An 18,357-nucleotide genomic window follows, 5' to 3' on the forward strand; every position below is an offset into this window, starting at 1 on the left:
TGCAAAATGTCCGGAGCATGACAGTTTTACAAGGTTAGAGAGGTATTTTGGAGTGTAGAAATCCAGCAATGAATTTGTTTTTAAAATCACCTTTATCAGCTAGAAATTACTATGCCTGCCCTAAAGCATATAACAATTTTTTTAAAGAAGTCAATCCAATATTCTTTCAACATAAAGTACTTCAAAAGTTCTTTCTATACCAAAGTGTCAACTCCTTTTTATTTTACAGTGACATGAAACTGCACAAATTTACAGTAATTTGGGTCCTGTTGCATTAATGAGACATCCGAGAGAGAAATGAGAATCTTTCCCTTAGGTTTGTCAGAAATCCTATGAGCTGAAAAAGCTTCAGCTTACAGGCTTGAGCTTTGCATTACTTGTGTAGAACTGGGTGATTAGTGTGAAATTCATAAGTCTCTTTGCAAATTCTGACCCATCTTTTCATTTAGCCATATTTGCACCCTCTCTGCCATAAGATGATTGAAGTTTTGTTCATGCCATTGTGGGTGACAGATAAAGTTTGGGTTTGCAGTTTAAATTTTGTAGTTAAAACTTATTATCATGAAATGAGTTGAGTGAAAATTCTGTAGATCCAATCACGGACCAGAACTAATACCATATGACTCAGGTGATCCATTATGAAGCTTGAGCCACTTCAAATACCAAATAATCATATGAATACAGTGAGAAATCCATAGGCAAACAATTTCAAGTAATGAACACAAATGTTGCAAGTCATGATCTACTCACAAACAGAAAGAGACTAAACTTGTCAACTAAAAATATTCACAAGAAATAATTCAACCAGCTCTAGCAGTGTGTCTGCAAATTTCCTCCAGTGGCTCCCTATCTAGAAGTTTGCAGTCAAGTGGTTTTGATAGATTGGGGATGGATCTTGTGAAAATATGCATCTTTTCAGCAACAAGAAAAGGAAAGTGAAGGACAACATAACCGATACTTAATCAGCTGGAACGAAGATGCACTGGGCTGCAACCAGCTGCTTTAGGGCTGCAGCTGCTTGTCGCTGCAAAATTTAGAGGACTAGCCCCAGAAAAGCAAGCAGAGAAAAGGAGAGAAATTGTGTTTAAGGGAGAGTTAGTCAGAACCAGGAAGGTGCTCCTGGAAAAAGGGCTGCTTCAGTGGGGTAGATTGGCGATATGCACATCTTTAGCGGGATTTGTAGAAGGTGAAGTATATCTTTGTGGAATACAAGAGAATACAACTCTAAGGACTTCTTGGTTAGTAAAGATGCAAGCTCAGATCCTATTCACTTGAAGAGTCTAGATGAAATCAGTGAAGCTACTCAGACAAGAAAGGATTACTTAGCTGAAGACAGGATGAAGATGAGAATTAAATAACTGTTACTTAGTATATACCCGGTCAGTAAGAAATTTAATATTAAAGAGGGTAGTGAAATATTTTACTTAACATAAGGAATGAAAGTGAAGGAGAAACCCATATTCAGAATTTCTGCTACAGATCCCCAGGATGCAGACAGAACAAGACTGAAAAGTTATTGAACCAACTCTCCAGGTATCCAAAGCCTTAGGACATTGCACTTTTGAAGGATTTTAACCACACCGAAATGTGGTGTTTAATAAATTCAGCCAAGCCTGCATCAGAAAGGTTTCTGAGTTATAATGTAGAAAATCCAGCCAGAGCAGAATCCATCTTGAATCATCATTTTGTTAGTAAAGAAGTGTGATTGATTCCAAGCTTCTCTGTTATACTTAGCTATGACAAGCTACTTAAATCCAGCATAGTAATAATATATAGTTTTTTCATAGGCTACAGTAGCACAAAGGTGTTAGATTTCAGGAGAGCAAGATTTAGTAAATTAAGATTTCAAGAGCCCAGTTCTCCTCTCACCTGCACAACTTTTACGCCACTGCAACACTTAGTTACTCCTGATTTACATTAGTGTAACAGAGGAGAATCAGGCCCTTAGTTAGTAGAGTGCATTGGGAGGAATTACTAGTGCTGAAGAAGGCTGAGAAACCTAAAAAGGACGCACTAATATCTAAAGGCACAGCAGACTAGTGTTCCTACATAAAAAAAGAACACAAGGAATAAGAAGCTGCCGATTTGGTTTCATGAACATCTAGATGTCCCGATTTTATGGGGACAGTCCCAATATTTGGGGCTTTTTTTATATGGGCTCCTATTGCCCCCCACCCCCATCCCGATTTTTCACACTTCCTATCTGAACATAACAAACAAACAAACAAAAAAAAGAAAAAGGGCCAGTGTAAACAGTGCAATCTTTCCCAGCCTGCCTTAACCTTTGTTAGTGCTGGGACTGGGTAGACACAAGGAGTCATGGATGTATTGGCCTCAAGAGTTAGACTATATAGTCCTAAAACAATGGCCTATCACAAATGAGTCTGAAGGGTCCAACCCTACAAGATGTTGAGCTCCTCCTGAGAGATGCTGAACACTGTCAACTGATGCTGACATCAGTGGGAGTTGTGTGTTCAGCAGTGCTCAGGACTAGGCCGGATTCAGATTTTTCTGGCAACATGAGGTGGACCAATGGAAAGATCTAACTGGAAGGAAGCCATTTTACCCAGTCTCACTCTCACCGTTTTGTTCGCTTTGTCTTTACAGGATAATAAGCAGGATCTTTGGGGATGAGACACTGATGGATGAACCCCTCTCCTATTGCCTCTGATCTTAGTCCAGATTTGTAGCTTATCCTGCAAACTTAAGCAGTACAGGAAGTGAAATGGGCAGTTGGCCAACAAAGGTGGGCCCAGAAAGCAAAGGGAAGAGGAGCAAGAGAAAAAGCATTTAACCCTGCAAAAAGGCCAAGCTAGGGACGAGACCAAGTGTTAGCAGGGCAAATTGAAATGCCCAAGAGCTTAGAATAAGGAGTAAAGTAAAAGGAAGCCTAACAAGTGCAGGTAGAAAATGATTGTGCCTAGTGGTGTGTGGTGGTGGTACGACCACAATGATCACACTCAGGCTTAGACAGGATGCTTGGATGTGAGTGGAGACGAGCCTAGCCAAAAGTAGTTCTTGCCACTAGTGGGCCTTGGTGTGACTGAGGTAGCTGTGACCATGGAAAGCCAAGATCTGTATAATGTTGGGTTGCCAACTTTCTAATTGCTGAAAACCAGACACCCCTGCCCGGCCTTCTCCCCAAGGTCATGCCCCCTGCCCCAGCTCTTCCCCCAAGCCCCTGCCCCCTGCTTGCTCCCCCCTCCCAGGAAGCTGGTATGATTGAGCAAGATGGTGCTGATTCATGAGACTTAGAACAGCATGAGAGGTTTAAAATAAGTATTTGTTCTTTGCCTTTTAGAATTTTTTCCCTCATACTTGGTTCCTTCCTACAACAAAATTCTCCACAGAAAAATCATGTAGAAAAAACCTTTAGCCTTAGGAGTGTTCATTAAATGTCTCATCTGTTCTATAGGTAGGCTTTCCTCACACACCTTCTCCAGGACTTTTTTTTATTTTAAAAAAAGAGAAAACTGATTGCACACTCAAATGAAGCAAACCTAATGAGCAGATTCAGTGTGGTATTATACAAAGGCTAACCTAGTGAGGAGGGCTTTAAACTAGGTTCACCGGGGGAAGGAGACCAAAGCCCTGAGGTAAGTGGGGAAATGGGATACCGGGAGGAAGCACGAGCAGGAGAGCGCAAGAGGAGAGGACTCCTGTCTCAGATTGAGAAAGTGGGACAATCAGCGAGTTATCTTAAGTGCGTATACACAAATGCAAGGAGCCTGGGAAACAAGCAGGGAGAACTGGAAGTCCTGGCACAGTCAGGGAACTATGATGTGATTGGAATAACAGAGACTTGGTGGGATAACTCACATGACTGGAGTACTGTCATGGATGGATATAAACTGTTCAGGAAGGACAGGCAGGGCAGTAAAGGTGGGGGAGTTGCATTGTATGTAAGAGAGGAGTATGACTGCTCAGAGCTCCGGTATGAAACTGCAGAAAAACCCGAGAGTCTCTGGATTAAGTTTAGAAGTGTGAGCAACAAGGGTGATGTTGTGGTGGGAGTCTGCTATAGACCACCAGACCAGGGGGATGAGGTGGACGAGGCTTTCTTCCGGCAACTAGCAGAAGTTACTAGATCGCAGGCCCTGGTTCTCATGGAAGACTTTAATCACCCTGATATCTCCTGGGAGTGCAATACACCGGTGCACAGACAATCCAGGAAGGTTTTGGAAAGTGTGGGGTACAATTTCCTGGGGCAAGTGCTGGAGGAGCCAACTAGGGGCAGAGCTCTTCTAGACCTGCTGCTCACAAACCGGGAAGAATTAGTAGGGGAAGCAAAAGTGGATGGGAACCTGGGAGGCAGTGACCATGAGATGGTAGAGTTCAAGATCCTGACACAAGGAAGAAAGGAGAGCAGCAGAATACGGACCCTGGACTTCAGAAAAGCAGACTTTGACTCCCTCAGGGAACTGATGGGCAGGATCCCCTGGGAGAATAACATGAGGGGGAAAGGAGTCCAGGAGAGCTGGCTGTATTTTAAAGAATCCTTATTGAGATTGCAGGAAAAAAACATCCCAATGTGTAGAAAGAACAGTAAATATGGCAGGCGACCAGCTTGGCTTAACAGTGAAATCCTTGCTGACCTTAAACGCAAAAAAGAAGCTTACAAGAAGTGGAAGATTGGACAAAAGACCAGGGAGGAGTATAAAAATATTGCTCAGGAAATCAGGAAGGCCAAATCACACTTGGAGTTGCAGCTAGCAAGAGATGTTCAGAGTAACAAGAAGGGTTTCTTCAGGTATGTTAGCAACAAGAAAAAGTCAAGGAAAGTGTGGGCCCCTTACTGAATGAGGGAGGCAACCTAGTAACAGAGAATGTGGAAAAAGCTAATGTACTCAATGATTTTTTGCCTCTGTCTTCACGAACAAGGTCAGCTCCCAGACTGGTCAGCTCCCACTGGGCAGCATAGTATGGGGAGAAGGTGACCAGCCCTCTGCGGAGAAAGAAGTGGTTCGGGACTATTTAGAAAAACTGGACGAGCACAAGTCCATGGGGCCAGATGCGCTGTATCCGAGGGTGCTAAAGGAGTTGGCAGATGTGATTGCAGAGCCATTGGCCATTATCTTTGAAAACTCATGGCGATCAGGGGAGGTCCCAGATGACTGGAAAAAGGCTAATGTAGTGCCCATCTTTTAAAAAGGGAAGGAGGAGGATCCGGGGAACTACAGACCAGTCAGCCTCACCTCAGTCCCTGGAAAAATCATGGAGCAGGTCTTCAAGGAATCAATTCTGAAGCACTTAGAGGAGAGGAAAGGGATCAGGAACAGTAAGCATGGATTCACCAAGGGCAAGTCATGCCTGACTAACCTAATTGCCTTCTATGAGGAGATAACTGACTCTGTGGATGAGGGGAAAGCAGTGGATGTGTTATTCCTTGACTTTAGCAAAGCTTTTGATACGGTCTCCCACAGTATTCTTGCCACCAAGTTAAAGAAGTATGGGATGGATGAATGGACTATAAGGTGGATAGGAAGCTGGCTAGATCGTCGGGCTCAACGGGTAGTGATCAACGGCTCCATGTCTAGCTGGCAGCCGGTTTCAATTGGAGTGCCCCAGGGGTCGGTCCTGGGGCCGGTTTTGTTCAATATCTTCATTAATGATCTGGAGGATGGCATGGACTGCACTCACAGCAAGTTTGCAGATGACACTAAACTGGGAGGAGTGGTAGAGACGTTGGAGGGTAGGGATAGGATACAGAGGGACCTAGACAAACTACAGGATTGGGCCAAAAGAAACTGATGAGGTTCAACAAGGACAAGTGTAGAGTCCTGCACTTAGGACGGAAGAATCCCACGCACAGTTACAGACTAGGGACCGAATGGCTAGGAAGCAGTTCTGCAGAAAAGGACCTAGTGGACGAGAAGCTGGATATGAGTCAACAGTGTGCCCTTATTGCCAAGAAGACTAACGGCATTTTGGGCTGTATAAGTAGGGGCATTGCCAGCAAATCGAGGGACGTGATCGTTCCCCTCTATTCGACATTGGTGAGGCCTCATCTGGAGTACTGTGTTCAGTTTTGGGCCCCACACTACAAGAAGGATGTGGAAAAATTGGAAAGAGTCCAGCGGAGGGCAACAAAAATGATTAGGGGGCTGGAGCACATGACTTATCAGGAGAGGCTGAGGAAACTGGGATTGTTTAATCTGCAGAAGAGAAGAATGAGGGGGGATTTGATAGCTGCTTTCAACTACCTGAAAGGGGGTTCCAAAGAGGATGAATGTAGACTGTTCTCAGTGGTAGTAGATGACAGAACAAGGAGTAATGGTCTCAAGTTGCAGTTGGGGAGGTTTAGGTTGGATATTAGGAAAAACTTTTTCACTAGGAGGGTGGTGAAGCACTAGAATGGGTTACCTAGGGAGGTGGTGGAATCTCCTTCCTTAGAGGTTTTTAAGGTCAGGCTTGACAAAGCCCTGGCTGGTATGATTTAGTTGGGAATTGGTCCTGCTTTGAGCAGGGGGTTGGACTAGATGACCTCCTGAGGTCCCTTCCAACCCTGATATTCTATGATTCTATGAAATGCATGTTGACATTTACCCAATGTGCATCTATTTGCAATTGTGTCCTAATACTTAGGGCTCATCTATATAAGAAAAGTTGTACAGTCTTAGCTAAATTAATTTGAAGTCTGTGAAGTTGAATAGGTGATACTCCCTAACGTAGATGCACTTCAACCCTCACTTAAATCAGTTTAGTTTAATTTAGTAATTTACTAGTACACATTAAACAAGGATTAAATGGATTTAACAGGTTTAAGTGCATCTACATTAAGTTAGAAGTACCACCATGACTAATATCCAAAAAACAAAAAGTTTAAAAATTTTAATAATAACTTGGTTAAAAGTCCAACCCACCTCTTTTCTATGTGTTATTAGATACCAAAAAGAGTACAGGAATGTGAGTTTTTTCTTGGGGTGAGGGCAAATGAAAGGTACCACAAACTTAGAAAAGGAAAGTTTCAGCTATACAAACAAGAATGCCTTGCTAAAAAACATAGTATCCTAAGATAATGCATATGTATTTGTGCTATAAAATGCAGCAACACATTTGCCATGCTGCTGCTAGTTACCCGTCCCATTTTCCATAGTCCTAATCATCTTCTTTCTGTTTTAGAATCTCTACATTTGGTACAAATTTTATGGCTTCTGGCATATTGTGCACAGTAAGATTTGTTTTGTAGCAATTACATCTTTTTAAGTGTCTAAACAGTTCTTTGAAAAGCTGGCAAATTATTTGTGGCTGGTTAAGAAAGTATTGTATTTTAACTCAAACTTATTTTTAAAATTGTCACTAGAATAAGCATCTGAGAATATTGTTTGGATAGAAATAGTATCTTTGCCCTACTTCCCAAAGATTGGGGGGGCCGTAACTGGCATTGAAGGATGCTGGGACTATAGGGGCACTAACTGGCATTGAGGGGGAATGCTGTGGGGGGGCACTAGGATTTTGGGGAGAGCAGTAAGTGTCACTGAGGGATGTTGAGGGTGTGGAGGGAGCAGTAACTGGCATTGATGTGGCGTGGGGGAAGGACTAACTGGAATTGATGGGGCATGGTGTGGGGGGGCACTAACTGGCAGAGAGGGAGCACTGGAGTTGGGGGACCACTGACTGGCAGCAGGGGAGGACATGGTGTGTGTGTGTGTGTGTGTGTGTGTGTGTGGTGGGGAGAGGTGGTAAGGGGCAGTGAGGGGGGGTATACACTGTGTGTGGGAGGAAGGTGGTAAGGGGAAATGAGGGGGCATGCACTGTTTGCAGCATGTGTGGGGGGGTGTCACTCACCAGAGTGAGGAAGTCAAGGCACAGCGCGGGGTGGGGGAGGAGGGGAGACAGGAGCCCATCTGGGCGGCGGCAGTACCTACCTCTCCACCAGAGGAGTAGGAGAGTAGGAGCAGCATCTGGGAGTCAGGCAGTTCTCTCCGGCAGCAGCAGCTGAGCAGCTGCTGCTCTTCCTGCCCTGTTGGCGGGGAGGCTGATCATGGTTGGCATTGGCTCACTAAACCCAGGGTTGTGAGTTCAATCCTTGAGGGGGCCATTTACGTATCTGGGGCAAAAAAATTGGTCCTGCTAGTGAAGGCAGGGGACTGGACTTGATGACCTTTCAAGGTCCCTTCCAGTTCTATGAGATAGGTATATCTCCATATATTATTATTACTGTCTGGTCAGCAGTGTGGACCGGACTTTCCAGTCAAAAACCAGACACCTGGCAACCCTAGCTGCATTTTCAGTATAAGTAAGATGGTTTCACCTCAATCCACCAGTACCGGAACCAGGGGGGCCCATGCCCCACCACTTTTTAACAAAAAAGAAACATAAGTGCAGAATTTATGTCCCCCACAGATTTCTCCCTCCCCGCAGAATAAGAGATTCTGCCAGGGAGGCACAGCAATTACACCTTTTGCCCACAAGGGGCTGCTGTGGTCCAGAAGAGAGGGCAGCTGGCTCAGCACGGGAGCAGCCAGCCACAGAGAGGGATCAGGCACTTAGGTCTTGTGCCCGCCATGTCCCCCCTCCCCACACACACTTCTACAAAGGTTCCAGAGTCCTTGCCTCAATCCTATAAGATAAGATGTGAGCCCTATAATTCTTTGTACCAACTTAAGCGAAAGTTACAGGTCCCAATGATTTTTTGTGGAATTCATGGGCCTGAATCCCCTGTAAACTTAGAAGTTCAATGAAGAATTTTGAATGACTTTAAAGTAGCCTAAGCAGGGTACAAGCAGCAAACTGAAGCCTCTTATCTGAAAGTGAGGGGGAAAAAATCCTTATTTGATATGACTGTCTGAATCCATCAGTTCCTAATAGTCCCTTAGCTTCATTAGGTAAATTGTGTAATTTAGAAGCATGTTTATCAGTTATGGTACCAGGCATTCAGATGGAATGCTTCACTGTGATTATGATGTTCCATTTACTAAATAAAACTGTCGGCTTTACTGGGACCATCATGGAGTTGCTTTGGGGTAAGAATCTGTGATCTGTGTGAAGCTCAGGGAAAAGATCAGGGCACACCCAGAAAAAAAAAGTGCAGAATGAGTTAATGATGCCAAAGGAGTTAGGGGACTAAGAAAGGCTTTTAAAAATACAGCCAGGAAAGAGAAATACTGGATAGAAAGTACTTCACTTACTACATGATGCAGGAGATCAAACTGATATAGTCCATGACTATTATTTGTATTATTATAGTTCCTAGGAACCTAATGTCTTAAGGGCTTACAAGTTGATCTCCTTAATTAAAAAAATGGGAGTTTAGGATGTGCTCAAAGTTAATTTGGCCTGTCGTCATTTTTGTAGTCAAGATGGTTTAATTTAACATTATTAGCCAGGCACCTCAGACTACATTTTGATCTCAGGTGTGTCAGAGGAAATCTGAGCAAATGAAGTAAATAGCTACTCCAGAGTTACACTGCAGTAATTGAAATTAAAAGTTGGCCCCATATGTTCATATTTGCTCATGAGGCACTATATAAATAAAAACTAATGGGAAATTCTCATCACTGAGATGTTATATGCAGCATCTTCCACGGATCAGTCCTATTTGCCATGTTGTTCTACGTATCTATGACACCATCTCTAAATGTGGGCAAAATATTATGAGTAAACTGATGTTACCCAGCTGTGTATCTCTTGCCTACAGCCACTGTAAGTTCAGACACTACCCTGTAAGAACGTGTGGAGGACAGAAGAAAAGAGGCAGGGGAAGTCTTGCTTCTGGGTTAGTATTATTAATAGAATGGGGATGCCTCCTCCTTTATTTTATCCCTGCTTGATCAAACCATTCTTTAGGAGATAGTCAAATGAACTCTTACTGTCACTTTTGACCTTTTGTAACAAACTTTATCACCCTGTAGGTCTTAAGGCTTGCCTCATTGACCACATCATGCTCACACTATTAACGTTTATTATGAATACACCTCTACCCTGATATAACGCAGCCCGATATAACATGAATTTGGATGTAACGCGGTAAAGCAGTGCTCCGGGGGGGCGGGACTGCGCACTCTAGCAGATCAAAGCAAGTTCGATATAACGCGGTAAGATTTTTTGGCTCCCGAGGACAGCGTTATATCAAGGTAGAGGTGTACAACTAAGGGGACAAATCCACTTTTTTATGGAATCAGATACTAAATACTAACTTTTTCTAATCCCATAGCCAGTGTGGATCCAGCCAGTGATCTCAGTCTCACAAACTGTCAATAACTTATGCTAATATACAGAGCATGAAATCTGCTTACTTTAAACATGTTCGCCAAACTATGGGAGATAACAGCAAAGACCTGCAATAGGGAACGAGTCTTTTCAATTATGGAAGCAACCAGGTTAAATGCTAGTCTTCTTCAATCTATGTCTAATTACACTGAAAGCTCTTCTGCATTCAGGCCTGCTCCAGCTCCCAGGGAAGCCAATGGGAAAACTCCTGTTGACTTCAATGGAGCACAGTTGGGCCCTAGGACAAGATTGTTTTTGTTCCTTCTGCAGTTACTCAGAAAGGACCAAAAATGCTAGAACAGAACCAGTGGGGGAAAAGAGTACATGATAATCTGCTGACAGACTTGCTGAACCAAAACCTCTATGATGTTGAACAGCTGCTCTGTTTTAACTGTATCAGTTTCTAAATAGATGTAGTATAGACAAGACCTTAAACCTTGAGGAGAAGAGGTCATAGCATTTGGACATGGCTTGGATGTGGTGCAAAGGAAATGGACGTACTAGGAAATGAGGTGTTGCAGGGTTTTCCTAGCAGTGACATAGGCATGTAGCGCCAGATTCGGTCATTGAATTCCAATGAAGCCAAATCAAGGAAAAAAATAGGGCAATAGTAATCTAGTGGAATTTGTTTTGTTTACTTTAAGACAGGGTTCTCAAACTTTTTTTGCTGCCCCCTCTTTGAAAATATTTCAGGCTGTGATGAAATAATCACAAAAATAGTGATAGTAAATTACTGTACATATTCATAGGAGCACTAAATGACTCATGTAATCATTATCCTTGCAGTCAAAGGCACTGAAGCCTTTCAAAAAGTGTAAAACAACAGTTTTCAGGAATAAATACATGGACATTTAAGAAACGGGTTTTCTGGGGAAAAAAACCCAACAGGGTACAGTTTGGGGAGCTGGAAACCTTTTCCAGTGATTGTGTTAACAATCATAACATTGTTCAATTTGTGGTAATAATCATAATTGTCCAAGGATTGTGGCTTTATACACAAAACTATATACAAACAAGTATCTGGACACTCAATGCAAGGGATGCTGCTGTTTTGAAGCACACAGTTTTTTCAATTGTGGATCCAGGGAGCTGAGGCAGACCCTTAAATTGTCCTCCACATTCACTCTCTGGCTTTCCAGCTCTAAAGGCAGCGCTGTCACCAGCAGCAACACAGAAGTAAGGGTGGCAATGTGTCACACAAACTTTAATCAGTATACTCTGAATATCTAACACACAAAAGAGGTTGAGAGCCATAAGATTTAGCATATATTTCAGTCCTCCATCTTCAATTCCAATCAATTCTCTACCCACCATCAAATCCAGCACCGCCTTGGGGGTGACCCTTCAAAGCTGAAGAGGCCATCTCAGCCACTTCTTCCCAAGTTAGACCCCTCCTCAGGACTTCCTTTCATGGTGCCTATGACTCTATGCCTCAGTTATCTTCATGACACCTCCCCTTATTTCTCAGCATTGTGTGTGAATTAACTTAGAGGTCACGAAGGGCCTGATCCAGTCCACATTTAGGTCAATGAAAAGACTCTCACTGATACACTGGGAGATGGTTTTCATGGCAAGGTGCAAGATTGACAGCACTCCTCACATATGTCATCTAGAAATCTGCAACACAGGTAGAAGACAGTCAGCAGAAGTTTCCCCAAACTGATCCACCAGTATCCTTCAACTCACACTTGGAGGAACCATCTCTTTGAAAGGGTAGTTCAGTTCTATTTGGCCTCACTATTGAAACTGTATAGGAAACTGTATACAACCATAGGAGGGCATTAGCTAGTGACTATTATTGTGGTGCTTATTGTGATGAACACATAATTCTGCACAGGGAAATGAACTAAAATCACTAAGATCATTTACTGTACACCACCAGAGAACCATCAGTTGGGAACAACCCTTGGTCATTATTTATGCAAGATGGATTAGAAGTGACAGACTATAGATAAAAAACTCTATTTTTCATTACCAAATCCCCCGAACCATCCAACCACCTTGGAACACATTTCTCTCTCTAACTGTAGAGAACCAGTGAGTAGTATGGCTTGTATGAATCTTGTTATTGCACTCAAAAACCATACAGCATCCATTAGCAAATGTGCACTCCCTTTTCATTGCATAGTAAACAATAGGAGAGCTCTAATAAAGAACAAAAAGGAATTTCCTGCTTCAGTGGCTTTCATTATACCCAACTACAAAATATTAATTTTGTCTATGTATGTTAGGATGCAAATTACCTCTCTCTCAGAAGTGGAAGATCCATGTTAATTTAATTTCACCAGTTTACAGGGCAAAAGTGTCTAGATTTAGTCAGTGAGAACTGAACAGCAGAGTCACCTGGTTTTCTAAATGGGTCTGCATGAGAGATGCCTGCTAAACAAGAAACCACATTCATTACACCACTAGCCTGGTAGGGTGAAACACTAATACGATGTTTAGAGTGGCATCCATATATACAGCTAGGTCGAGCCCCCTCATCCCTTTTAATTTTAAAAAAGCTTTTAATTTTTTTTTACAAGAACATTTTCCCCACGTAATTCTAGTAGCCACAGCTGAGGACAGGTTTTGTGCAAATAGACATTAAAACAGTAAGAAAAATAGATATGATACAGAGCAGGTTATTAATGGAGTTTCCTAATACATTACTCCATGTCTTTTTAAATTTCAAATAATTTTTCTCTCCTCCTATCCATTGCTCCTGTGGGAAGGACAAGGAAAATCTATTTTGTTGGCTGCAAAGAGTTCTCATGGCCACATCACTGTAATCCTTGTTTATTTCAAGGATCTTGGCTTGAAGTACTTTGTTCATGTTTCACCTTTAATCTAAAATTCTTTAGTACCATGAAATATTGGCTGGTGTGATACTAGTGTGATTGTACAACTTATTTATTTCCATAAAGTTTCATTTAATATAGTTAATATCATAAAAAGGATATTGTCTTTTGCTTTTTTGCATTGTTTCCCATTTGTGACAGCATATAAATACAAGATAATAGGTATTTGACATATATTTAGGAAAATAGGCATTCTAAAGATACCACAGATCAGTGGTTCTCAAACTTTTGTACTGGTGACCAGTGTTTCCTCTAATTTTCCCACCCATGTGCAGAATAATTTTGTTATGTGCACCAATATGGAGGTGATGTGTCACACATCGCCTCCATATTGGTGCACATAACAAAATTAATGTGGCAGGGTGGGGCCGAGTGGTTCGGAGTATGGGAGGAGGCTCAGGGCTGGGGCAGAGGATTGGGGTGTGGGGAGTGAAGGCTCTGACTAGGGGTGCAGACTCTGGGGTGGGGCCAGGGATGAGGGAGGCTTGGCCCGGGACAGAGAGTTGGGGTGTGGCTGAGGGGTTTGGAGTGTGGGAGGGGACTCAGGACTGGAGCAGAAGGTGGGGGTGCGGGGGGGGGGTGAGAGCTCTGGGGATGAGGAGTTTGGGATGCAGTGGGGCCCCGGAGCGGAGAGAGGATCCCCCCCAGCTCTCTTTCCCGCAGCAGTACTTGGGCTGGAGGGGGAGAGGCGCCTCTCCCCGCCCCAGCAGGTCCAAGGCTGGTTTGGGTTTGGGATAGGGGAGGAGCGCCTGTCCCCCTGCCATGGCAGATAGGGGACTGGGCTGGGTCAGGGCCAGGGGAGGGGTGCCTCGGCAGGTCCGGGGCTTGAGGAGAAGCATCTCTTCCCACCACAACCCTGAGCACCTGCATGGCACTTAATAGGCAGCTGCGCAGCCACACGGCTTAGAGGGAACTTAGCTGGTGACCATCTTTCACAGAGCAAGCCTCTGAGTGCAACCCCCTTATAAATTAAAAACACTTTAAAAATGTTTAACATTATTAAAAATGTTGGAGGCAAAGCTGGATTTGGGGGTGGAGGCTGACAGCAAGCCATCCCCCATCTAATAATATCATGACCCCCTGAGGGGTCATGACCCCCAGTTTGAAAACCCCTGCCATAGATACTCTCCTGCCACAGGTATGCCTTATAAGTTTGTGTGTAAGTTTTCTTCTGAACTTGCTGTTGCTTGTCTGTGCCACTACAGAATCCTCCCCCACCACCCTCTGCCTCAGAGAGATACCCAAACTTTTTCATATTCCTGGAATAGACCTCATAGGAACCATTGATCTGGCTGCCAGGGCAAGTAGGTAAATGACTCTGCCATTTTGTACAGGGTCCTTAAACCTGACATAAGGATGGATCATCTTTATGCAGAGTTCTAGAACCTGACACCATGTTATAATCTGCCTTTGGCTTTTTGCTGTCCATGAAGCACAGGGCCGGCTCCAGGCACCAGCCCACCAAGCATCTGCTTGGGGCGGCGCCTGGAGGGGGGCGGCGCGGCGGGGGGGCTCTGGCCCGAGAGCGGGGCCGCGACTGGGCTCGCCGCCCTCCCCGCGGCGTTCCCGCCGCCGGGGAGAGTGGAGCCGCAGTGGGCTCGCCGCCCTCCCCCCGGCGCTCTGGACGGTCGAGGAGAGCGGGGCCCCAGCCGGGCTCGCCGCCCTTCCCCCAGCGCTCCGGCTGCCGGGGGCTCTCCACTCTCCCCCTGGCGCTCTGGCCGCCAGGGGCTCGCCGCCCTCCCCCCGGCGCTCCGGCCGGTCGGGGATTGCGGGCCTGTGGCTGGGTTCAGCGCCCTCCCTTACTGCACTGGGGGGGGGGGTGTGTGGCTTTTTTGCCTAGGGCGGCAAAAAAGCCAGAGCCGGCCCTGATGAAGCATCAGAAAAAGCTCACTCCACCGTGCGGAATACTAATGCATTCAAGCTTCCTACTTATGATGATGTTTTGGAAGACTGTTTTCTTCCTGGAACTGGATCAAGTCATTTTTGGCCTTAATGCAATGGACAAACTGTTCTCAGATCTTATTCTATGCCCCTCACATTTTATAGACTGATTATCAGACAGGACATCATTAGTTTAAATAGTTTTTGAAAAGCACATTTTGTGAATAATAATAAATACTTTGCACTTATATAACACTATTCATCCAAGAACCTTAAAGTGTTTTAAAAACATTAACAACTGAAAACATCACTGCAAGTTGTTATGGAATATAGAGAGCATTTCAACCACTACTGAAATGTAGCCAACCTCTTTGGTGGAAAGCAACAGATGTTTAGTAGCTTGCAGGAAAACTACAGCAACACCACCATATCTAACTGATATCACAAGGAGAATTTAGATAACTAGAACTGCAATACTGAAATTGGAATCTGGCCAGGTCACTGAGGATTACACTAGACCAGGGATAGCCAACCTATGGCACACTTGCCAAAGGCGGCACGTGAGCTGATTTTCAGTGGCACTCACACTGCCTGGGTCCTGGCCACTGGTCCAGGGGGCTCTGCATTTTAATTTAATTTTAAATGAAACTTCTTAAACATTTTAAAAACCTTATTTACTTTACATACAACAATAGTTTAGTTATAGATTACAGACATATAGAAAGAGACCTTCTAAAAACATTAAAATGTATTACTGGAATGCGAAACCATAAATTAGAGTGAATAAATGAAGACTCGGCACACCACTTCTGAAAGGGTGCTGACCCCTGCACTAGACCATTGGTTCTCAATGATGTGTTATGTGTGCCGCAGGTCACAGCACTCCCACCACAAATGCTCAAACCCCCGCCGCCCAGCGCCCCCCTTCCCAGAGACCCCTCCACAGAGTGGGGCCAAGAGTGGAGTCCTGGGCGTGGGGTTGGACAGCTGAGACCCAGACCCTCCATGTGGGGCCGGGCAACCAGACCAGAAACCCTGCAGTGTGGGGCCGGACTCCGCCAGCTGGTCCCCACTGCACAGGGAAGCCAGTCCCATACCCTGGGCAGCTGGCAGTCAAACCCGTACTCCGCCCCGGAAGGGGAGCCAGGCTCCAAGTTCTGCTGTATCTGGCAGCTAGGACCCCTAGCGCCAAGCCAGTAGCAGAGTGCCGGGCATGGGCCGGCAGCCAGGACCAAAGGTGCCAGGCCAGGAGCGGAGTCCCACCTAAAACCTGCTGCAGAACCCCTGCAAACCTCTCAGTGCCCATTCCCCACACTGCCCAGAGCACCCCCAGACATGCCCAGAGACCCACTCTCCCACCCCCTGCAGCACTCAACAGCCCCCTGCATGTAGGAACGCTCCTGCAGGCTGCCTTACACTCTCTCCCCCTCAGACAGCCCCGCCCCATGCCAGACCAGAGCGGCAAATTTTGAATTTTTTTTAGCATTCACCTGGGCTGCAGCTGTGTGATAATTGGGCCACATGAGGCCTGTGAGTTGAGAACTGCTGCACTAGACCATTGTGGAAAGTGCTATGGAATCTTTTATAACCAAGTTGTAAGGAGATTGATCTCATGTCTCATCCAAATGATTTCATTTTTAGCAGTACAGCACCCATATCACCATACGGTGGTTCTGATTCTGTGTTGACTCAGTGAGAAGAAGATAGATTTGTAATTGGCAAGCTCCACTTTTTGCAGTGCCTAGTTTTGCTTTGGAAGTCTCACATGTAAGGACTGACCCAGCTCAAATCCTGCTTAATTCATAAGATCTGATTAAATCATAGTACAAGACGATACACATATAGCATATAATCCATTCTGTGTACGTTAAGTAGGTACCATTGCTTGATACAAAAATCCAGTGTTCAGAGGGCTATTTAAAACTCTTATACAATGTTGCAGAATGATAAATTTTTGGAGAAGCTGAAAAGAGCTGTTGCACTAATACACTATTGAATATGCTCCGGCTGACTAACCACTGATTCATGTATCATCTGTGATGATATGAATATGAGGTAGCACCCTCCTGAAGATATGTAATGTCTTAGCCTTCCCATTCAGATGGCAAGTGACAGATCTGCCTAACTTCTCAGACTTTGTGTTCATCTCTTTAATCTATAGCTAAAGCTGTTATAAACTAAATCAAGTATTATACCTGCATTTCTAAACTAGACTGCATTTCCAGAGAACTTAACATATGATTTTGATACTGTTTCACATGACCTTCTCATAAGCAAAGTAGGGAAATATAGCTTAGATGAACCTAGTATAATGTATGTGCGCAACTGAATGGCAAACCTACAGTTTTCCAACGAGCCAGAAAAGCATATCAAGTGAGGTCCCGCAGGGATCTGTTGAGGGTCTGATTCTATTCAATATCTTCATAAATGATTTGGATAAAATAAAGAGTATACTTATAAAGGGGACGACACCAAGCTGGGAGGGGTTGCAAGTGCTTTGAAGGACAGGATTAGAATTCAAAATGACCTTGACAAACTGGAGAAGTGGTCTGAAATAAATAGGAAGAAATTCAATAAAGGACAAATGCAAAGTATCACTCTTAGGAAGAAACAGTTAACTGTACAAATATAAAGGAGTACTGCAGAAAAGAATCTAGGGGTTATAGTGGATTACAAACTAAAATGAATCAACAGTGTAATACTGTTGCAAAAAAAAAAAGGCAACATAATTCTGCTTTAGCAGAAGTGTTGTAAGCAAGACATGAGACGTAATTCTTTCACTGTACTCAGTACAGATACAGCCTCAACTGGAGTATTGTGTCAGGACAATAGTTTGGGAAAGATGTGGAGAAAGTCCAGAGAAGAGCAGTAACAAAAATTATTAAAGGTCTAGAAAATATGACCTATGAGTAAAGATTGAAAAAGAAAAAGGGGTTTGTTTAGTCTGGAGAAGAGAAGACTGAGGGGAAGACTTATATCCCAGGTACATAAATGGTTGTTACAAAAAGATTGTTCTAAATTGTTCTGCTTATTCACGGAGGAAAAGACAAGAAGTAACGAGCTTAAATTGCAGCAAGGGATATTTAGGTTAGACATTAGGAAATACTTACTAACTCTTCATGTATTTAGGCACTGAAAAGAAAGTTACATAGGGAAGTTGTGGAATCTCCATCATTGGAGGTTTTTAAGAACAGGTGAGACAAACACATGTCAGGGATGGTCTAGATCAGTGGTTCCCAAACTGGGGTTTGTGAACCCCTGGGGTTCGCGAAATGTTAGAGGGGGTTCTCGGGAAAAAAATCCCTAATGGAGGAAAGAGCTGTCCCTGGGGACCCCGGGCAGCACGGGGCCAGCAGCCCGGACCTCCTGGATTTCCGAGAGCTAAACAGATCAAAGCAAGCATATCTATCACACTCAGGAGATT

General features: G+C 44.2%; 1 protein-coding gene across 20 annotated transcripts in view; it reads right to left on the bottom strand.

Moving 5' to 3' along the window:
• PRLR (prolactin receptor) overlaps positions 1 to 18,357 on the bottom strand; it is a 341,587-nt gene that overhangs the window by 161,989 nt on the left and 161,241 nt on the right. The window lies entirely within an intron of this gene.

The sequence above is a fragment of the Chrysemys picta genome, chromosome 6, assembly GCF_011386835.1.
Source record: "Chrysemys picta bellii isolate R12L10 chromosome 6, ASM1138683v2, whole genome shotgun sequence".
NCBI classification, from domain to species: Eukaryota; Metazoa; Chordata; order Testudines; family Emydidae; genus Chrysemys; species Chrysemys picta.